We start from the raw sequence: 23,409 nt of genomic DNA on the forward strand, positions 1-23,409 counted from the left end.
GTCGTGTGCAAGGTTTTGACTGCTGGCATTTCCAGGGTTGTAGGAACGTCCAACTCAGAAGTACGTGGGTGCCTGCCATACATGGTATGAAAGAGTGTCTGCCCAGTGCTGGTGTGTAGGGAATTATTATAAGCATATTCAGCTATCCGTAATAGGTCGAACCAGCTTCCTTCAGCTTGGTGTAACATGCAACGCAGATACTGCTCGAGCGTCTGATTTGTCCTCTCACTTTGACCATCCATTTGGGGATGGTGACTGGTGGATGTCGATCTGGGCCATAGAGCAGCATTTTCTCCAGAAGTTAGATACAAATTGAGTACCTCGGTCTGAGACTAAAACTGAAGGAAACCCAAGGAGCCGTACAATGCCTTCAAGAAATACCTTTGCCAGAGTGGAAGCATTTGGGAGCCCTTTAAGAGGAATTAAATGTGACATTTTTGAAAATAGGTCCACGACCACAAGAATAGTGTTAAACCCTTGATTGGGTGGTAAGTCAGTAATAAAATCGAGGGACAACGTGTGCCAGGGTGCTGGTGGGATTTCCAATGGTTGTAATAGCCCAGCCGGTTTCTGCTTGGATGACTTGTTTTGAGCACACACTCCACAAGATAGGATGAATTGGATAATGTCTTTACGCTACGTGGTCCACCAATCATTTTGTTTTACCTTGGCTAGGGTTTTAGCGATTCCGGGGTGGCCCTCGATCAAGGAATCATGCTAACCGGACATGACTTGTTCTCGTAGTTCTTGGTTTGGTAAGAATAAACTATTCCTGAGGTAGGGCAACTGATCTTTTATCATGTAATGTTCTCCATGTGCACTCCACGCTTGTAATTGCTCCAGACTCATCAGGTTTTGGATTTCTTCATGTAATTCTTTCTGACTTATGGTTGCTGTGATTCCTAGGAGCTTGTCACTCGGGATCATTGCTAATGGGTCAGGGGTCTGATACCCTTGCTCTTTCACCCCCATACGGGAAAGGGCATCGGCCTTCCCGTTTTTCATCCCTGGTTGAAATGTAAGCACGTAGTCATATACAGCAAAAAAAAGAGCCCAACGTAGTTGTCGTGAGGATTGGGCCTTTGCCATTATTAGGTACTGGAGGTTCCGGTGGTCAGTTATTACGGTGATTGTGGGTCTGGCGCCCAAGAGGTAGTGCCGCCATGCCTTAAAGGCTGACTTAATGGCCAGGAGGTCTTTGTCTGTGATAGTGTAATTGAGTTCAGGGGGTGTGAATTTACGCAACCAGAAGGCAACAGGGTGTAACTGGTCCGTTTCGGGGTCCTTTTGTGAGGGGACGGCTCCCATAGCCATGCTTGAGGCATCCGTTTCCACCAGGTATGGGAGATCATGGTGAGGGTGGCATAAGATTCGGGCAGATGTGAATCTTGCTTTGAGTTCCTGGAAAGCTTCCTCGGCTTCTGTTGTCCACTGGAACTTTTTGTTGCTTTTCCTTAGCAATGACGTGATGGGATACATGATTTGTGAAAATCCTGGGATGAACCGGCGGTAGAAGTTTGAAAAACCCAGCATAATTTGAACCCCCTTGAATGAATTTGGGGATGGCCAGTTCAGGATAGCATCTACCTTGTGTACATCCATTCGGATTCCATTCAGGCTGAGAATAAAGCCCAGGAATTCCAACTCGGAGACGTGGAATGAGCACTTTTTGAGCTTGGCGTAGGGCTGGTGTTGACGGAGTTTCTCCAATACGATCAGACGTGTTTAACGTGGTCCTGCTTTGATGCGGAATATACTAGAATATCGTCGATGTACACTAGAGCACAGACATCAATCAATTCCCGTAGGACATCGTTCATTAAGTATTGAAATGCTGCAGGCGCGTTGTGAAGGCCAAAGGGCATTACTTGATATTCGTACAAGCCGTATTTGGTGCGAAAAGCAGTTTTCCATTCATCCCCCTGTTTTATGCGAAAAGGTCTAGTTTTGTGTAGATTTGGGCATCTTTGACTTGATGAAGCAATTCAGGGATCAGTGGCAGGGGGTAGCGTTTTTTTTACGGTAATCTGGTTCAGTGCGCGATAGTCGATGCATGTTCTGAAGTCCCCCTCCTTTTTCGGTACGAAGAATAGAGGACTGGCTGCTGGAGACTTCGAGGGACGGATGAACCCGTTGGCCAGGTATTGGTCAAGATAGGCCTTCAGGTGCTGGTTTTCTGGTTCCGTGAGTACGTAAATTCGCCCACAAGGGATTTGTGCGCCGGGTATCAGGTCGATTTGGCATTCGTATGGTCTATGCGGTGGCAGGGTATTAGCCTGGTCTTTCTGAAAGACATCTTGAAAGTCCTGGTATTCACTTGGTAGGGTGCCGATTGCCACAGTCGCAAGCATGGAGGTTCTCGTGCTTATTGGTTGTTTCTCTTGGCGATAACATGTGTGGACGCAAGTCTCGGGAAAGTCCAATTCTTTTGCTAGCCAATCGATTAGAGGATTTTGAGCTACCAACCATGGCATTCCCAGAATCAACCAGAACTGTGGTGCCTTAATGAGGTCGAAAACAATTGATTCTTGGTGTCCATCCTGGCACAGAAGGGTTAAAGCTGCAATGCATTGGGATAATGGACTAGAAGCTATTTCCGTGCCGTCGACAGTGGTAACAGTGTCAGTGGTTGATTTAGGGTGTAACGGAAGCCCCATCTTTGCCGCAAGATCCTGGTCGATGTAATTCCCAACGGCTCCACTGTCAATGTACGCTCTTTGTTACGCTCACCTGGCTCCCAAATGGGCGTCGGTCGGACCCGGACTGCTGCGGCCTCCACCCACGTGATGTCATGAGCACTGTTTCCAAGGAGTCAGGACAAGCCCAACATCCCCGGAAGCAGGCTCACAACCCCCGCCCCTGGTCCCAACCGACCCCTATCGGGGCCCTCTGGACCATGTCCTGGCGCCGTTGGCGCCAGGCTCATAAGAATCACCGGTCCCAGCGCCAGAGGTGCCGGGCTCATACTTTGGGTAAAGGTGCTTGGGTGGACTTACCTGTAGCAGACCATGCTGCATACTCACCTTCACAAGTCCTGGCAAGATGAAGCCCCAGCCTTCTGCTGGGTGGGACTATTTTCCGAATCTGGAACTACTTTCTTACCTGGGTGGGGCTAGCATCACTCCTTGACTCTGGAACACAGGAACTCTTTTTCTCTTGGGCGAGGCTGAGGAGGAAGACACCTAATCACCTCAACACTATTTAAACCACACCCCATTGGAAGAATGTGCTTCGCGTTATTCTGCATCTGCAGCAGGACGCTCACCGAGTCAGCTCCAGTCTTCCAGTGATATCTTCTGCTCCAGCCTGTGGAAACAAGTCAGATCTTCACTTACCATCCAGGGATCCAGTCTCCGGCCGCACCTGTCAGCAAAGGAACATCAGGTTAGCAAAAGGCAACGCTTGAGCAGCCGCGCTTACTTACCCGAATCCCGCGGCCTCTTCCTGCAAGACAAAGAACCCCGGTTAGTTCAGAAAAGAGGAATTGGACGCAATCATATTTTCACTTACCGGAGTTGTGCGCTCCTCGCCATCTCCTCTTCTGCTGCATCTCCGCACCTGCAAATCAAGAAAAAGACATTAAAGAGGTGTGAATAAACCTGTCAGCAAGCATATTACTTACGTGCTCCTCCACGTGCACGGACCTTCATACTTACGTGCATCCGTATGCTCAGCATACTCTGTGGCCACGCCTTCAGCATTTCGGCACCTAAGAAACAAAGGCAAAGACTTCATTAAAAGGTGCTCTCGAACTTTACAAATTGACCAGCATCCGCTCGTGCAGAAAACGACGGCATCGCTTATTCAGCAGCTTTAAACCCTCTGAGGCTACAAGAGACTTAAAGCAGTCCCAGTGAAGTAACTGGAACCCAGCACCCCTGCATCAGTCGCAGGATGGAGAGCCCAGCATTTACATATCTAAGGTGAGAGCTCATTCAGACTTTGGGCCTCAGGGAAAAGGCGAATAAGGAGGAGAAACCCAACCAACAACCAGCCATTAATCCCTTTTTCTTCCGCCTGCAGACACCTTACTCTACAAGTCAGACATTCCGTAAGAGGAGGTCCGGTCCAGAGAACCATCCGAGTCCTGCGCTTCTCAATTGAAGACACGGTAACTGTCCAGCCAGGATCTGCGCCTCCGTGGGAACCAGGTGAGCGTTACAGAACGCAAAGCCGTCCAATAACCTCCTACCCAGGCGCAATGGAAACCTCGGACACTGACCAACTAGCCCAGCTACTATGGGAATTAAGAGCAGAGGTACATGCAGCCCGCCAGGAAACGAATGCCCTGAGGAGGGAATTGATTGTGTCAAAAGAACGAACTGATGACCTTGCCAGACAGTTGTTACAATCACAAGCGGGGCAAACCCCTTTGCCTACGGGAGGGAGCTACATTCCAGCGGCCTCGGCCAGTCCGGTACAAATCAACCTACCCGGAAACGTGCCTTTGGCTCCGCCCGAACGCTTCTCCGGTGATCCTAAAAGGTTTGCGGTTTTCATCAACCAGTGCCGATTGCACTTTCTGTGTAGACCAGCTGCTTTTCCAACGGACCAGACTAAGGTAGCCTTTGTACTTTCGTATCTTAGCGGCAGTGCTGCTGATTGGTCGGTCCCTCTAGTTGCACAGGATGATCCGATTCTTCACGATTTCCAAGCCTTCCAGACCAGCATGGAAAGACTGTTTGCAAGACATTCCCAGGGCCAGGCATTGGATAACGAACTCCTTTCCCTACGGCAAGGCAATTAGGATCTCCTGGCTTATATTGCGTCATTTAATAGGCTAGTAGTTGAAACCAGATGGCCCGAGGACAAGAGGATCACGCTGTTCCACAGAGGTCTGCGGGGAGAACTCAAAGATGTTCTAGCCCAGGTAGTGAATCCTCCTCAGGATTGTTCTGAATACATCGATTTAGTGGTCCAATTGGATCACAGATTGCAAAACAGGAAGGCAGACCACTCCAGGCTCGAAGCTCGAGTGTTCTCCAAACCACAGATTTCCACCAAGGGAGCTGAAGCCGTAGAACCTATGCAAATAGGGGTCATGAAGGGCCCTTTAACCCAGAAAGAACGCGACAGAAGAAGACAGTTGCAGTTATGCCTCTATTGTGGAAATTCAGGACATTTCCTTCGAGAATGCCCAGTGAAACCTTCAAGGAAGACAGTGGGAGCTTCTGATAAAAATACCGAAAGGCCCGAGCCGGGAAACGACCTCGCCCGACAAGTGTAGAGGTCCGCTTGCCGAGCGTTAAAACCAGTTCTTTGACCTCGCATTTCATAGTTTCAATGGTCCTCATGAATCCAGAGCAACCGGATCGTTTGCATGCTATTAAAGCATACATTGATAGCGGAGCAATCGGTAATTATGTAGACCACGAAATGGCTTCCAGGATGAATCTACCCCTCTGTCCTAAGGCAATTAAAGACGTTATTACCACAGTAGATGGTACGGAAATAGCTTCTGGACCAGTGACCCATACCACCACGGAAGTGACGTTATTAAGTCAAGATGGACATTGTGAGGTGATCGTGTTCGATGTGATCAAGGCTCCTCAATTCCAAGTAATATTGGGGATCCCCTGGTTGGAGAAACACAATCCTCAAATTGATTGGCGAGCAAAGACAATACGGTTTCCATAGTGTGCCCCCACTTGTTATCCTCGACCCAGTATTGGACTAGCAGCGACAACATCCGAAGGTCCGCAACTGCCTAGAGAGTATCAGGAATTCCAAGACGTCTTTCAGAAGGAGCAGGCTAATACTCTACCTCCCCACAGGTCGTACGACTGTCAGATAGACCTGATACCCGGATCCATTCCCCCCTGTAGTAGAATTTATGCCCTTACCGAGCCTGAGAATCTTCATTTGCGACAGTATCTGGACCAGTACCTGGCCAACGGATTCATCCGTCCTTCAAAGTCTCCAGTATCCTCAGCTCTGTTCTTCGTGCCGAAAAAAGAAGGTGACCTTAGAACCTGTATAGATTATCGTGCCCTGAACCAAATCACGGTAAAGAATAGATATCCCTTACCTTTAATTCCAGAACTCCTTGACCAAGTTAAAAGCGCCTGTATATACACAAAGCTAGATCTTCGGGGAGCGTACCACTTGATACGGATCAAAGAAGGCGACGAATGGAAGACGGCCTTTCGCACCAAGTATGGACTATTTGAATAACAAGTGATGCCCTTTGGTCTTTGCAATGCTCCGGCCGCCTTCCAGTACTTCATGAATGACGTTATTAGAGAACTTATAGACGTTTGTGTAGTCGTCTACATTGATGACATCCTTGTGTACTCATCTTCTGAAGCAGACCATCAGAAACACGTCAGAGCCGTTCTTGAAAGGCTTCGCCAACATAAACTTTTTGCCAAGCTTGAAAAGTGTGTTTTTCATGTCACCGAGGTCGAATTTTTAGGTTTCATTTTGACACCCAACGGGGTCCACATGGACTCAAGGAAAGTTGACACTATCATCAAGTGGCCATTACCAACTTCTGTGAAGGGAGTCCAAAGCATGTTAGGTTTCGCCAACTTTTATCGCAGGTTTATCCCGGAATTTTCACGAATAGTTCAGCCCATTACGACTCTTTTAAGAAAGAATAAACGTTTCGAGTGGACAGCAGAGGCAGAACAGGCCTTTCAGGAGTTAAAAGCCAAATTTATCTCAGCACCTATATTAAAACACCCGCGCCCGGACCGTCCTTATATCGTTGAAACCGACGCCTCCAGCTTGGCAATGGGGGCGGTTTTATCGCAGAGGGATCCAGAAACTAACCAATTACACCCTGTGGCATTCTGGTCCCGCAAGTTCTCGGCGCCCGAAATCAACTACACCATCACTGATAAGGAACTTCTAGCTATTAAGTCCGCCTTCAAGGCCTGGTGGCACAACCTCCTTGGAGCCAAACACACAGTCACAGTAATCACCGATCATCGCAACTTACAGTATTTGAAGACCGCTAAAGCTCAATCCTCCAGACAACTTCGCTGGGCTCTGTTTTTTGCCGAATTTGACTTTGTAATCACTTATCGTCCAGGCAACAAGAATGGCAAAGCAGATGCCCTTTCCCGGATTGGAATGGAGGAACACATGGTCAATCCTGAACCCGTACCTTTAATTCCCGAACAAAGAATCCTGGGCCTGGTCTCCTCACAATCTATCGAAGATATCGAAGCAAAGGCCAAACAACTTGTGACTCCTCAGATCTACAGAATTGGCAACAGAAATGAAAGGACTTCACCGTGACTAGGGATTTGCTTTATTTTCAAGGACGACTATACTTACCTAGTACTGATTTACCAAGACAGGTAATCTCTTGCTACCATGATTCTTTAATGGAGGGACATCCTGGCATTGCCAAAACCTCAGAAAAGATCAAGAGACACTTCTGGTGGCCGTCATGGAGAAAAGACATCAAGGACTTTGTAATGTCTTGTGGGGTGTGCGCCCAAAACAAAAGTCAAAAGGAAAAACCAGCAGGCCTCTTACACCCACTACTAGACATCCCGCCACACCCCTGGCATACCCTTTCCATGGACTTCATTACTGATTTACCTTCATGCTCCGGATACAACACCATTTTAGTAATCGTGGATTTGTTTTCTAAAATGGCCCACTTCATCCCACTGAAGGGCTTACCCTCAGCTTCAGTCCTGGCCCGAGAATTCCTCGAAAACATTGTTCGGTTACATGGTTTCCCTTCAATTTTGATCTCAGATAGGGAAAGCCAGTTTATCCCGCACTTTTGGCGAAATTGCTGTCATCTAGCTCAAATCGATGTGAGACTTTCAACCAGCCATCACCCCCAGACCGACGGGCAAACCGAGAGGACAAATCAAACTCTGGAACAATATTTACGTTGCATGCTGCAACAGTCGGAAAGTAATTGGAAAGACATCCTTTGGATCGCCGAATATGCCTACAACAATTCGATCCATTCAGGAACCGGAAAAAGTCCCTTCTACCTCTTATACGGGATTCACCCTCGAACCTCCAATCTTGATCCACCTCAGGATCTCGGAACACCTGCCATAGATCATCTACACACTGCTATCACTCAAGCTTTCAAGGAAGCCACAACTCATCTTCAACTAGCTAAAGAACAGTATAAAAAGGGAGCAGACCGACATCGAAGGGAGGCCCCCCAATACCTGGTTGGAGACCTAGTTTGGTTATCCACTAAACATTTAACTCTTAAAGGACCTCGCACCTTCAATCCAAAATATCTGGGACCCTATCCTGTCACCGCCATAATAAATCCAGTGGCTGTCAAATTGGGCTTGCCGTCCCACATGAAAATACATCCAGTTTTCCACGTATCTCTACTAAAACCAATGCAGCCTGGAACCCGATTGACTAAAGCTCCAGAACCTATTCAAGTTAATGGAGAACTCGAATTTGAGGTTAAAAACATCCTGGACTCCAAGATCATCAAGTCCAAGCTATACTATCTGATTGACTGGAAGGGCTACGGGCCTCAAGAACGATCATGGGAACCCTCTGAATACGTCCACGCACCTCGCCTAATCAAAAAATTCCACCGAACGTTTCCCGACAAACCAAAACCCCGGGGGAGACAATCTTGGGAGGGGCCTTGAGGGGGGGTGCTGTCATGAGCACTGTTTCCAAGGAGTCAGGACAAGCCCAACATCCCCGGAAGCAGGCTCACAACCCCCGCACCTGGTCCCAACCGACCCCTATCGGGGCCCTCTGGACCATGTCCTGGCGCCGTTGGCGCCAGGCTCATAAGAATCACCGGTCCCGGCGCCAGAGGTGCCGGGCTCATACTTTGGGTAAAGGTGCTTGGGTGGACTTACCTGTAGCAGACCATGCTGCATACTCACCTTCACAAGTCCTGGCAAGATGAAGCCCCAGCCTTCTGCTGGGTGGGACTATTTTCCGAATCTGGAACTACTTTCTTACCTGGGTGGGGCTGGCATCACTCCTTGACTCTGGAACACAGGAACTCTTTTTCTCTTGGGCGAGGCTGAGGAGGAAGACACCTAATCACCTCAACACTATTTAAACCACACCCGATTGGAAGAATGTGCTTCGCGTTATTCTGCATCTGCAGCAGGACGCTCACCGAGTCAGCTCCAGTCTTCCAGTGATATCTTCTGCTCCAGCCTGTGGAAACAAGTCAGATCTTCACTTACCATCCAGGGATCCAGTCTCCGGCCGCACCTGTCAGCAAAGGAACATCAGGTTAGCAAAAGGCAACGCTTGAGCAGCCGCGCTTACTTACCCGAATCCCGCGGCCTCTTCCTGCAAGACAAAGAACCCCGGTTAGTTCAGAAAAGAGGAATTGGACGCAATCATATTTTCACTTACCGGAGTTGTGCGCTCCTCGCCATCTCCTCTTCTGCTGCATCTCCGCACCTGCAAATCAAGAAAAACATTAAAGAGGTGCGAATAAACCTGTCAGCAAGCATATTACTTACGTGCTCCTCCACGTGCACGGACCTTCATACTTACGTGCATCCGTATGCTCAGCATACTCTGTGGCCACGCCTTCAGCATTTCGGCACCTAAGAAACAAAGGCAAAGACTTCTTTAAAAGGTGCTCTCGAACTTTACAAATTGACCAGCATCCGCTCGTGCAGAAAACGACGGCATCGCTTCTTCAGCAGCTTTAAACCCTCTGAGGCTACAAGAGACTTAAAGCAGTCCCAGTGAAGTAACTGGAACCCAGCACCCCTGCATCAGTCGCAGGATGGAGAGCCCAGCATTTACATATCTAAGGTGAGAGCTCATTCAGACTTTGGGCCTCAGGGAAAAGGCGAATAAGGAGGAGAAACCCAACCAACAACCAGCCATTAATCCCTTTTTCTTCCGCCTGCAGACACCTTACTCTACAAGTCAGACATTCCGTAAGAGGAGGTCCGGTCCAGAGAACCATCCGAGTCCTGAGATTCTCAATTGAAGACACGGTAACTGTCCAGCCAGGATCTGCGCCTCCGTGGGAACCAGGTGAGCGTTACACGTGATGCGTAGTGCAGCGATGACTGACTGGATCTGCCCTCCTAATCTTGTCTGCTTGACCCGTAGAAATGTTCTCCTGCAAGTGGAGAGATGGATTTAGCCACTTGTGGATTCAAGTGATAGCACCCCCACTGTCCTCCCCACTAATCACCTTGGTGCCCTCTCAGCAATCTCACCTTATATTCTTGAAGGATGAGCCCTCCATCCTGCGAAGCACGCAGGGGCGCGTTGATGACCAGTTACTTCACTGGCCTGAAGATATTGGAAGAGTTGTAGACGAATCCTGACTCCAAAAGGTCCTGGTGAAGAGCCGTAAGTATATAGTTCGTAAGAATTCAAAATGTCTGGAATTCACTCTGCCCAATTCCTCTTTTATCTTGCAACTTTGACCCAATAAGAAGATTGACTGCTGAAAACGCTCCAGTAAAAGTCTGTATTACCCAACACTGTCCAGTAAATAATGCCAAGGGTTAAACTTGCTGCTTTCTTCTTTTCTTACAGGTGCGGCATAAGAAGATGTGGCGTGCTGGTGAATAATACCTCTGGCGGTAAAATCAGGTAAGCATATAGCGGCTAAAGAGATTGTCTCTGTCTGTTCTCTCTGCTCACCTTGTTGTTTCTTGTCCCCCTTAGATGCCGGGATTCGGCGATGTAAAGATGGAGACAGCGCCGGATCGAAGAAATGCTGCGTGGAACGGTGAGTATGGCGCGGCATTGCTGCTGCGATGCAACGAGTTTAAAACAAAGTCTTTGCTCTGGTTTGAAGATGCGATGAATCCGGAATCAGGTAAGAAATCTGGTAATACTCTTGTTCTAACCTTTGCTTCTTTCCTTCTTTCTAGGTGCTCCAGGTTCGAGGCGGGCATGGCAGAAGGCTGGATGCTGCTGCTGGCACGGTGAACGTTACGCTGCTGGATGCAGAATAACGCGAAGCGTGTGCTGCTCTTCGGGCGCGATTTAAATAGCCTCCAAAGTAGTCCCAGGTAGGTATTCCTCCCCGACCACACCCGAGTAACAAAATAGTCCCTAAGGCAAAGTAGTCCCTTCCAGGCCTCACATGGGTTTGGATATTCTTGAAGCATGGTCTGCATCAGGTAAGTTTGCACCTATGAGCCTGTGAGCGCCATAGGTGCCAGGACTGATGTCCCATATGAGCCTGGCACCATAGGCACCAGTACTGAACCCAGACAGCCCCTAACAGGGGTTGCTGGGTTTTCTCAAGGCAACATGATGCCTGCTCCTGGGGCTGATGGACGTGGTCTGGATGCCCGGGGGTATGCATCATGACAGCATTCCCCCTCAAGGCCCCTCCTAAAGTCGTTCCTCCCCTTGGTCCTGGTTTGTCTGGGAAGTCCCGGTGGAATCTCTTCACTAATCGTGGTGCATGAATGTGGTCACTAGGCTCCCATGACCTTTCCTGTGGCCCGTAACCTTTCCAATCGATTAAGTAAAAAAGTTTTGATTTAACCACCTTGGAGTCCAGGATGTTTTTCACCTCGAATTCAGGTTCTTCATCTATCAAGATGGGATCTGGTGGTTTGGTTAATCTTGTTCCTGGTTGAACTGGTTTTAAAAGTGAAACATGAAAGACAGGATGAATTCGCATATTGGAGGGTAATTCCAGTTTGACGGCCACCGGGTTGATGATGGCCTTAATGATGTAAGGTCCCAAATATCTAGGATTAAAAGTCTGAGTTCCTTTCAGAGGTATGTGTTTTGTAGCTAGCCAAACCTGATCTCCAATTTGGTACTGTGGAGTTTCACTTCTATGTAGATCAGCATTTTTCTTGTATTTCTCTTTTGCTTGCTTTAAATGTTCTGTTGCTTTCTTGAAGGCTTGTGTAATCGTAGAATGTAAATGACTAACTGCAGGCATTTCTAAGTGCGAATCGAGTTCTGAGGTTCGAGGGTGGTGTCCATATATGGTGTAAAAGGGGCTTTGTCCGGTTCCTGAATTTACAGAGTTATTGTATGCATATTCGGAAATCCATAAAATATCTTTCCAATTACTTTCGGTCTGGTGAAGCATGCAACGTAGGTACTGTTCAAGGGTCTGGTTGGTCCTTTCCGCCTGACCATCGGTCTGGGGATGGTGACTGGCTGATAACCTTGCGTCGATTTGCGCCAATTAGCAACATTTTTTCCAAAAATGTGAAATGAACTGACTCCCTCGGTCAGAGACCAATACGGAAGGAAACCCGTGTATTCGAACGATGTTTTCGAGGAATTCCTTGGCCAGAATTGAAGCAGAAGGTAATCCCTTCAAAGGATTAAAGTTGGCCATCAGAATTGTCTTTTAATTTTAGCTTCGGTTTTTGTGATACCTGGGTGACCTTCCATCAGGGTATCATGATAATTGGAGATGACAAGTTCCTGTAATTCCTTGTGTGGTAGAAATAGTCGTCCTTGATAGTAGGGTAGATCATTGATGACTGAGTAATCCGGGCCTTTCTTTACCCAGTCCTGCAGGGCTGCTGGATTGAAGAGTTGTTGGATTTTTAAATGAATTTCTTCTAGTGTCTGTAAAGTAGTTATGCCAAGAATTCTTTGTTCAGAAATAATAGGCACCGGCTCTGGGTTCGCATATGCTTCTTCCATTCCTATTCGGGATAAGGCATCTGCCTTGCCATTTTTACAGCCTGGTCGATAAGTAATCACAAAATCGAATTCGGCAAAGAACAATGCCCATCGAAGTTGGCGCGATGACTGGGCTTTGGCTGTTTTTAGATACTGCACGTTCCGGTGATCGGTGATTACAGTAATGGTATGCCTGGCACCGAGAAGATAGTGTCGCCATGCCTTAAAGGCGGATTTGATGGCTAATAACTCTTTATCGGTAACTGCATAGTTTAACTCGGGTGCCGAGAACTTTCTGGACCAAAATGCCACTGGGTGAAGTTGACCAGTTTCAGGATCCTTCTGGGACAGGACAGCTCCCATGGCTAAACTGGATGCATCAGTTTCCACTATGTATGGAAGCTCTGGGCGTGGATGCTTTAAGACAGGCGCAGACGTGAATTTCACTTTCAGCCCTTGGAAGGCCTTTTCAGCCTCTTCGGTCCACAAGAAACGTTTGTTCTTTCGCAAAAGTGCTGTGATGGGATGTACAACGTGTGAGAAGTCCGGAATAAATCTACGGTAGAAATTGGCAAATCCAAGCATGCTTTGTACCCCTTTAACTGAACTAGGTGATGGCCACTTGAGAATTGCGTCCACCTTTCGTGAGTCCATTCGGACTCCTTTTGGAGTCAAGATAAATCCAAGGAATTCAACTTCCGTAACATGAAAAACACATTTTTCCAATTTTGCATATAACTTATGCTGGCGTAGTTTCTCAAGGACTCCACATACGTGCTTAACATGGTCTGATTCTGAGGAGGAGTACACAAGGATATCGTCTATGTATACGACAACACAGACGTCAATGAGTTCACAAAAGACATCGTTCATAAAATACTGGAAGGCTGCCGGTGCATTGCACAACCCGAAGGGCATCACCTGATACTCGAATAATCCATACTTAGTGCGAAAGGCCGTCTTCCATTCGTCGCCTTTCTTTACACGTACCAGATGATATGCCCCTCAGAGATCTAACTTAGTGTAGATACTGTTATGCTCACCTGACTCCCACAGGGGTGTCGGTCGGACCCGGACAGCTGCGGTCTCCACCCACGTGATGCTTAGTGCAGCGATGACTGACTGGATCTGCCCTCCTAATCTTGTCTGCTTAACCCGTAGAAATATTCTCCTGCAAGTGGAGAGATGGATTTAGCCACTTGTGGATTCAAGTGATGGCACCCCCATAGTCCTCCCCAACTAATCACCTCCGAAATGCCCTCACATCAATCTCACCTTATATTCTTGAAAGATGAGCTCTCCATCCTGCGTGGATTTGTAGGGGCACGTCGATTCCAGTGACTTCACTGGTTTGAAGGCTCGGGAGAGTTCCGGAGAGTTTTGACTCTGAGGTTCCTGGTGAGGACCAGTAAGTATTAAGTTCATAGAGTTCAATATGTCTGATCTTCACTCTTGTTCCCCCCTTCCTTTCTTGTCTTGCTGCTGGCTCGTGAAAAGATGCTCTTGTGGCAGCTGGTGGCGCTCAGGTAAGAGTCTGTATTACCCGGCGCTGTCCGGTAAATGTTGCACGTGGAAAACGTGTTGTTTTGTCTCTCTTTACAGATGCGGCAAGTGAAAATATGGAGAGTCACAAAAGGATGCCTCCGATGGTAAATCAGGTAAGTCTATGGTGGTAAAAATTATATTTGTTGGTTCCCTCGGCTCACCTTGTGGTTTTCTTTTGTCTCCTAGGTGCCGAAGTTCGGCGAAGAAATGATGGAGGCAGCGCCGACCCGAAGGATGCTGTGAAGACTGGTGAGTATGGTGCGGCGCTGCAGCTGGAGGTGTGGCGCGTGCAGAAATGATGTTCTTTACAGGACCGGAGACGAGATGGATCCAGAATCAGGTGTGGAATAGAAATAAGTTCGTTTTCTAACCTTGTCCCTTTCTTTCCTCTTTGTTTTAGGAGCTCCGGATTCGAAGGTTGGTGTGGCAGAAGACTGGATGCAGGCTGCAGGCACGGTGAGCGTTACGCTGCTGGATGCAGAATAACCCGAAGCGTGTGTTGCTGGTTGGGCGTGGTTTAAATAGCCTCAAAACTAGTCCCAGGTAAGAAGTCCCTAGAACCACACCCGAGTAAAAAATAGTCCCTGTAGAAAAATAGTCCCTTTCAGGCTTCATGTTGGATTGGAGTAATTTGCAGCAGGGTCTGCCTGAGGTAAGTAATGACTATGAGCCTGGCACCTTAGGCGCCAGGACTGATTTCTACTATGAGCCTGGCGCCTAAGGCACCAGGACTGAACCCAGATAGCCCCTAGCCGGGGCTGCTGAGGTTTTACTAAATGTCTAGATGCCTGCTCCCAGGGCTGATGGGCTTGGTCCGGATGCCTGGGGGTAGGCATCATGACAAATACAAGCATCCTTTACTTGGTCTAGTAATTCGGGGATCAGAGGCAATGGGTACCGTTTTTTTACCGTAATCTTATTTAGTGCGCGGTAGTCTATGCACGTTCTAAGGTCACCTTCCTTTTTTTGCACGAAGAACAAAGCTGAGGAAACAGGGGACTTGGATGGACGAATGAAACCATTAGCAAGGTATTGGTCTAAATATTGTCGTAGGTGCAGGTTTTCGGGTTCCGTGAGGGCGTAGATTCTGCTGCATGGGGGTTGTGCACCGGGGATGACGTCGATTTGACAATCGTATGATCTGTGTGGCGGTAAGGTATTTGCCTGTTCTTTTTGGAAAACGTCCTGGAATTCTTGGTATTCCTGAGGTAACTGCACGACTGGAGTAGTAGGCCTTTGTTCAAGGGTTTTTCCGGGTAGCAGGTGTGTGCACAATGCGGGAAGGTTATTCTCTTCTCTCACCAATCAATACAAGGATTATGTGTTTCTAACCAAGGTATCCCCAGTATTATTTGGAACTGTGGGGCTTTGATTAAGTCAAACACAATAGTCTCTCGATGCCCGTCCTGACCCAGAAATGTCATCTCTGTAGTGGAATGAGTTACAGGCCCTGAGGCAATTTCAGTTCCATCGACTGTGGTGATGACATCCGGAGTGGTCTTTTTGCAGAGAGATAGATTCATCCTAGAAGCCAACTTATGGTCCATATAGTTTCCTACGGCCCCGCTATCGATATATATGCCCTTGCTGCGTGCATACGTGATGGAAGTCTTGGATCAATGAGGACCATTGGTATGATTAGATGCGAGGTCTGAGTGTCCTTTTTCAAGCTCGGCAAGCGGACCTCTACGCTTGTCGGGCATGGTCGTTTCCCGATTCAGGCTCAGTTTGATTTCTAACAGCTACTCCGGCTACTTTCTTGGATGGTTTAATAGGGCAATCCCTTAGAAAATGTCCTGAAGCCCCACAATAAAGGCACAATTGCATTTGTCGTCTTCTTTCTCTCTCTTTTTGCGTTAAGGGTCCCTTAACCCCCATGATCTGCATGGGTTCTGATGTGTCAGTTCCTTTGGAGGTAACATGTGGTTTGACCAGTACTCGATTCTCAAATTTAGCTCGATCAGCCTTTCGATTCTGGAGTCGGTGGTCTAACTGGACTACTAAGTCTATATATTCTGTGCAATCCTGGGGTGGGTTCACCACTTGGGCCAAAACATCTTTGAGTTCACCCCGAAGCCCACGATGAAATAAAGTAATTCTTTTCTCCTCTGGCCAGCCGGTTTACACCACTAACCTGTTGAAGGTTGCAATATAGGTTAGCAGATCCTGAGTGCCTTGTCGCAGGTATAAAAGTTTGTTATCCAGGGCCTGACCCTGCAAATGTCTGGCAAATAGTTTTTCCATGCCTTAAAAATCCCGAAGAAGAGGGTCATCTTGGTTGACCAGCGGGATTGACCAATCTGCTGAGCTGCCACTAAGGTACGATAGTACAAAGGCTACTTTGGCTTGGTTGTTTGGGAAAGCTCCTGGTCTGCATAGAAAGTGCAAGCGGCACTGGTTCATGAACATGGCGAACCTTTTCGGGTCCCCAGTAAAACGTTCGGGTGGAGCTAAAGGAATGCTCCCTGGTAGAACCACTTGCACAGGATTGCTCGAAGAGACAGGAGTTGGATTCCCTCCGAGTCCAGGTAGTGGTGTTTGGCCGGCTTGGCTTTGCAGCAGTTGTCTAACAAGATCATCAGTGCGTTCCTTTGACAAAATAAGTTCTCTCCTGAGGGCATTAGTCTCTTGGCGTGCAGAGTGCACCTCTGCCCTAAGTTCCCCTAACAGTTGGGCTAGTTGATCGGTTTCAGAGGTCTCCATAACGCCTGTGTGGGTTTTTTTTAGGTAGGCTTCGCGTTCTGTTACGCTCACCTGGCTCCCACAGGGGCGTCGGTCGGACCCGGACTGCTGCGGCCTCCGCCCACGTGATGCGTAGTGCAGCGAGGACTGACTGGAACTGCCCTCCTAATATTGTCTGCTTGACCTGTAGAAATATTCTCCTACAAGTGGAGAGATGGAATTAGCCACTTGTGGATTCAAGTGATAGCACCCCCACTGTCCTCCCCACTAATCACCTCGGTGCCCTCTCAGCAATCTCACCTTATATTCTTGAAGGATGAGCCCTCCATCCTGCGAAGCACGCAGGGGCGCGTTGATGACCAGTTACTTCACTGGCCTGAAGATATTGGAAGAGTTGTAGACGAATCCTGACTCCAAAAGGTCCTGGCAAAGAGCTGTAAATATATAGTTCATAAGAGTACAAAATGTCTGGAATTCACACCTGCCCAATTCCTCTTTTATCTTGCAACTTTGACCCAATAGGAAGATTGACTGCTGAAAGCGCTCCGGTAAAAGTCTGTTTTACCCAACACTGTCCGGTAAATAATGTCAAGGGTTAAACTTGCTGCTTTCTCCTTTTCTTACAGGTGCGGCATAAGAAGATGTGGTGTGCTGGTGAATAATACCTCCAGAGGTAAAATCAGGTAAGCATATGGCGGCTAAAGAGATTGTCTCCGTCTGTTCTCTCTGCTCACCTTGTTGTTTCTTGTCCCCCTTAGGTGCCGGGATTCGGCGATGTAAAGATGGAGACAGCGCCGGATCGAAGAAATGCTGCGTGGAACGGTGAGTATGGCGCGGCGCTGCTGCTGCGATGCGACGCGTTTAAAACAAAGTCTTTCCTCTGGTTTGAAGATGCGATGAATCCAGAATCAGGTAGGAAATCTGGTAATACCCTTGTTCTAACCTTTGCTTCTTTCCTTCTTTCTAGGTGCTCCAGGTTCGAGGCGGACGTGGCAGAAGGCTGCATGCTGCTGCTGGCACGGTGAACGCTACGCTACTGGATGCAGAATAACGCGAAGCGTGTGCTGCTCTTCGGGCGTGGTTTAAATAGCCGCCAAAGTAGTCCCAGGTAGGTATTCCTCCCCGACCACACCCGAGTAACAAAATAGTCCCTAAGGTAAAGTAGTCCCTTCCAGGCCTCACATGGGTTTGGATCTTCTTGCAGCATTGTCTGCATCAGATAAGTGTGCACCTATGAGCATGGCGCCTATTGCGCCAGGACTGATGTCCCATATGAGCCTGGCGCCATAGGCGCCAGGACTGAACCCAGACAGCCCCTAACAGGGGTTGCTGGGTTTTCTCAAGGCAACATGATGCCTGCTCCCGAGGCTGCTGGACGTGGTCTGGATGCCCGGGGGTATGCATCATGACACTCTTACTGCGTGCATCCGAGATGGTTCTTAGTGATTGATCAAGACCACAGATGCAAAATGGGAGGTCTGTAGTTCACTTTCTTCGCTTGACAAGTGGACCCCTACACTTGCCGGGATGGGGAGTTTTCCGATTCCTTGATGGTATCTTCCTTGTCCGTGGCCCCTACCGTCCTCCTCGGTGGCTTCACAGGGCACTCTTTAAGGAAATGACCTGACCTTCCACAGTAAAGACATAACTGCTGCTGTCTCCTTTTATCCCTTTCTGCTTTAGTCAAGGGGGATCTGACCCCCCGATTTACATTGGTTCTCCTGAACCTTCTGTTGTGCGGACAATATTGTCCTTTGAAAGCACATACATAGGGCGAGAGTCCGGTCTGGTTCGATCTGCTCTTTGGTTCTGCAACCTATGATCCAGTTGAACAACAAGGTCAATGAATTCTGAGCAGTCTTTCGGGGGGTTCACTACATGTGCGAGAACATCCTTGAGCTCCCCCCGCAGCCCCGATGAAATAACGTGGTTCTCTTCTCCACTGGCCATTCTGCTTCAACTACGAGTCTATTGAACGTGGCTATGTATGTTAATAGGTCTTGATTCCCTTGGCGTAGGGAAAGAAGTTGGTTGTTTAATGCCTACCCATGAGTACGAAGGGCAAACAGCTTTTCCATCTCCTGCTGAAAGCCCCTGAAGTCATGCAGCAAAGGATCGTCTTGGGCCACAAAGGGTACAGACCAGTCCGCGGCACTACCACTCAGGTAGGATAGCACAAAAGCGACCCGGGATTGGTCATTTGGAAAGGCCCCTGGTCTACAAAGGAAGTGCAGGCGGCACTAGTTCATGAACGTTGCAAAACTCTTGGGATCCCCGTAAATCGTTCGGGCGGGGCCAAGGGAACTGCCCCAGGAAGGGTTATCTGAAAGGGATTGGCTGATGGTGCTGGCATCGAGGGCACGCTTCCCGGCAATGGTGCATGCCCTGCTTGTGATTGGAGAAGTTGCTGGCTTAAATCATCAGTGCGTTCTTTGGCCACTATCAGCTCCTCAGGGTGTTGGTCTCCTGCCTGGCTGCATGTACTTCGGAACGTAGCTGCCCCAACATGTGGGCTAACTGGTCGGTTTCTGACGTTTCCATGACGCCCAGGTGGATTTTGATGTGAGGCTTTGTGTTCTGTAACGCTCACCTGGTATCCACGGGGATGTCACTCAGCCTGTTCTGACCTCTTACGACCTCGAACCCTTCCCTGGAGTCTACTCGACTGGAGACTGGGCCTGAAACACAGGATTGGTAGAGTTTAACTCCCTATTGTCTCTGTGTGCTTGAACCCCTTCTTCCCCGGGGTGCAACCATTCCCTTTGATCCACAGCTCACCTTGTTTTCTTGGAAAGTGTGCTCTCCATCCTGCTTTCAGCGCAGGCACACGTTGATTGATGCAGGCTCGTTGCTGCCCAGTTACTTCACTGGCAAGAGTCCGACAGCTAAGTATACTGAGTCTTTTGAACAGTTCTCTAACTTCGTTCCTTTCCTTCCTTAGAGGATGGCCGGCGTCCGGGCATGGCGACATGCTGCTGAGATGAGTAGTGCTGAAGGTGTGTGAGAGCGCGATGCGACCCTTTCGTATTTGTGTTGAATTGAGTTCTTTTTCTGTCTATTAGGTGCCGCGACGTTTTCAGCGTGGATGCCGGTTATGAAGAAGAAATGCGGTGAGTAAGGGCGGTATGCGGCACCTCTAGATGTTTCCAGGCTAACCTGGAGTGTCTTTTCCCTCTTGCAGATGGATGAGAAGTTCCGGAGACAGAGTTCCCCCAGAGCGGCTGGGATTCAGATAAGCGTTTGAAGCTCGTACAGTCTTTAAAAATAAGCGAAGATTTGCTGAATGCTTACTAATGCCTTTTTTCTGTTCTTTTCCCTTTTCCTTAGGAAGCGTCGTGCCGGGATGGGAATGACACCGGCGAAGATGCCCGCAGAACAGAAGAAGCGATGAATGATGGGCAGAAGCGCCGCAAGGTAAGGCTGTTCCTAACGGTGTTCTTCTTCTTGCAGGAGCTGAGCACAGAAGAAAGATGCAGGCCTACTGGAGAATGATCCGAACACGGTTAGTGTCACACTGTAGGTGCAGAAAACACAAAGCATGTTTCTCAGCCTGGGCGTGGCTTAAATAGTCTCTGGGTATCCCAGGAGTCTCTGGGCTGAACCACACCCAAAAGACTAGACTGCACATGCAGTTCTGGGAACCAAAATATGTGGGGGCATCCATCTTGTCTCCATCAATGCACTACAAGTCCAATCCCCAATGTTATCCTATGTGAGTGAGTGAGTCTGGTGCCACAAGCGCCAAGTCTGACTCCAAGTGGGTCTTTGGAGGGATGGAGAGGCCCTTGAGGGCCATGTAGGTGATTGTGGCCTGGCTCCAGCCTGACATCTTGGAGGGCTGGGGACATGAGGGGCAGGAATCATGACAATACCTCTGATACTAAAGCCCTTTCACCGCATTGGAATGGATATCGTAGGACGTCTGGACCCCACTAGCCGAGGCCATTAGTACCTGCTGGTGATTGTGGACGATGCCACAGGGTATGCGGAAGCTTTTCCTCTGAGATCTATCAATGCTCAACAAATCTGTGACGCACTGGTTCCTTGCATAGCTCGCGTGGGCATTCCCCGAGAAATTGTCACAGACCAAGGTACGAACTTCATGTCTTCAGTTCTCAAGCAAGTATGTGCGACCCTACACATTGAGCAATTAAGGACAGCGGTATATCATCCACAAACAGATGGATTAGTGGAGAGATACAACCAAACCATCAGGCAAATGTTGAGGAAATCATCAAATCCGGAAGACAGAAACTGGGATAGGCTAATACCATGGACATTGATGACCTTACGCAATACCCCACAGTCTTCAACGGGGTTCGCAGCATTCGAACCTCTGTTTGGCAGACCAGTGCAATCTCTACTTGACATCTTAAAAGAAGGGTGGGAAGAACAACCTAACCCAGAGCTCACACTTACTGAGTATGTTTCCCAGCTAAAAGAGATGGTGGAGAAACTGCAGGCTGTGGCCCAAACAATCTACAGCAAGCTCAAGGAAGGTAAGAACAATACTATAATCAAAATACGCAGATGCGATCTTTCCAGGTAGGAGAGCAAGTTCTAGTGCTACTACCAACCACGAAAAACAAGATGTTGGCTGCATGGAGAGGACCCTACCCCATAGAAAAAGTCCTGGGGCCAGTCACCTATCAAATACGTCAATCAGACCGTTGAGAAGCGCTGCAAACCTATCACATTAATTTGCTAACAAAATGGGCTGCTCTCACTGCTACAGTCGCTATGATCAATGAGAAGGCAGCCACAGAATACCTCCCGCAAAGTTGGGAAAATGTGGGAAAGGAAGCCTTGAATATAAACTCTCAACTAAGCTCTACCCAAAGAACAGAACTCCTACAGCTGGTGAATTAGTAAACGTCAGTGTTTTCATCCTGCCCCGGACAATCTGCACAGGCTTATCACCACATCGAGACCACTCCGGGTACTATTGTCCGATTGATCGAACCCTCCCACAGTAATTGGTGCTCTCCCATGGTGCTGGTGCCTAAAACGGACGGAAGTTCTAGATTTTGCATGGATTTCCGGAAGACTTATGAATACTCTGTTGAAGGGACATGAGCATACCTCGATGACATAATTATTTATAGTCAGTTGTGGAGTAAACACCTGAAACACTTGGAAGCCATTCTAGAGACTTTACAAAAAGCTGGATTACATATCAACCCAAAGAAGACCCACCTGGCCAACTTTCACTCCAAATATCTAGGATGCTATGTTGGCCAAGGATCTATCAGGCCGCAGAAAGAAAAGATGGAGGCGATTCAAAGACTAAAGTTTCCAGCTAATTCACAACAAGTCCGGGCCTTTCTGGGGTTCGTTGGATACTATTGCCGGTTCATTCCACACTTCTCAACCATAGCGACTCCAATAAAGCACAGCACTGTCCAAACGGGAATGGCGAAATGAAGCAACTGAGGCTGCCTTTAATGCATTGAAGACTGCTCTTACCGAACAAGCGGTTCTGCAATGCTCCGATTATGAAGCAGCGTTCTACCTTCACTCTGATGCATCAGGAACAGGATTGGGGACAGTCTTATACCAAAACAAAGGCGAAAAAGAAAGGCCCATACTTTTCATCAGCAAGAAACTTACACATGAGATGGATTATGCTACAATAGAGAAGGAATGTCTGGTGGTCAAATGGGCTGTAGAATCTCTTCGTTATTACCTCCTAGAACGTCATTTTACCCTAGTGACAGACCATGCCCCATTAGTTTGGGTAGCCAGGAACAAAGACACCAGCCCGAGGATCCTGAGATGGTTCCTATCCCTTCAGACCTTTTCTTTCCAAACCACTCATCAGCCGGGACGAATGTTGGCCCAAGCAGACTTTCTGTCTCACGCACATGCCCTTCCCGAGTGTAAGGGCTTAGAGGGGGAGGTATGTGAAGGGGTTAATATACAGGAGCGGGACCAGGAGAAAAGCCTAGGCAGCACAGAGGATCATGGCAGTGAAAGGGTGCAGGGATAGCCATGTGGGAGGGACCTTCGGAAATTGACAGCCAGGTAATCCTGCAAGTGACCAGTGTAACCACAAATCTCAAGGGGCTTTCCTCTAAGATAACTGTAGGTCGTGTTCTGTTGACAAGGAACTGGGCTGTTGGAGGAGGAGTGCTACGAGTGGGCGTATTAGTCTGAACGAATACTTCTTCTACGTTGTAATTGGATGCCATATTTGGCAATGAGAAGGTTAATGTTATGAGATTGACTGAAGGAATGTTGTTTTACTTTTGGCCCAGCTGTTCGGAGAATTCCTGTCACGGGAGACCTGGGTCAGGGACTCGTACTCGTGACCCTAACCAGAGTGAAGCTCAGCGTGAGAAGAGCTAGAATCGGGTCCTGAACGACGCGGTCTGAAAACCAACACTGCACTTGTAAAGGGAAAGAGAGAGGGAGACGCGACGTGCGGCGGCACATGACTGTAGATCTGTCACATTAGACCGGGGGAAACGAAGACGCGCTGGCAAGGCACGAGACGAGTCGAGAACGGAACATGGCAGACGCGAACGGAGAATCAACGCGATACAAGACCGGCGAGAGAGGGAGAGAGAGAAGAGTCCGATGTGTGTCCTTTCAGTCAGAAGGTATTTTGTATTTGTATTTTGT

General features: G+C 48.4%; 1 long non-coding RNA gene across 2 annotated transcripts in view; it reads right to left on the reverse strand.

The window, feature by feature from the left end:
• The window catches only part of LOC138581167 (uncharacterized), a 104,563-nt gene that overhangs the window by 39,643 nt on the left and 41,511 nt on the right, over positions 1-23,409 (reverse strand). The window lies entirely within an intron of this gene.

This window comes from Ambystoma mexicanum, chromosome 3p (assembly GCF_040938575.1).
Source record: "Ambystoma mexicanum isolate Mex_15411 chromosome 3p, UKY_AmexF1_1, whole genome shotgun sequence".
Classification (NCBI taxonomy): domain Eukaryota; kingdom Metazoa; phylum Chordata; class Amphibia; order Caudata; family Ambystomatidae; genus Ambystoma; species Ambystoma mexicanum.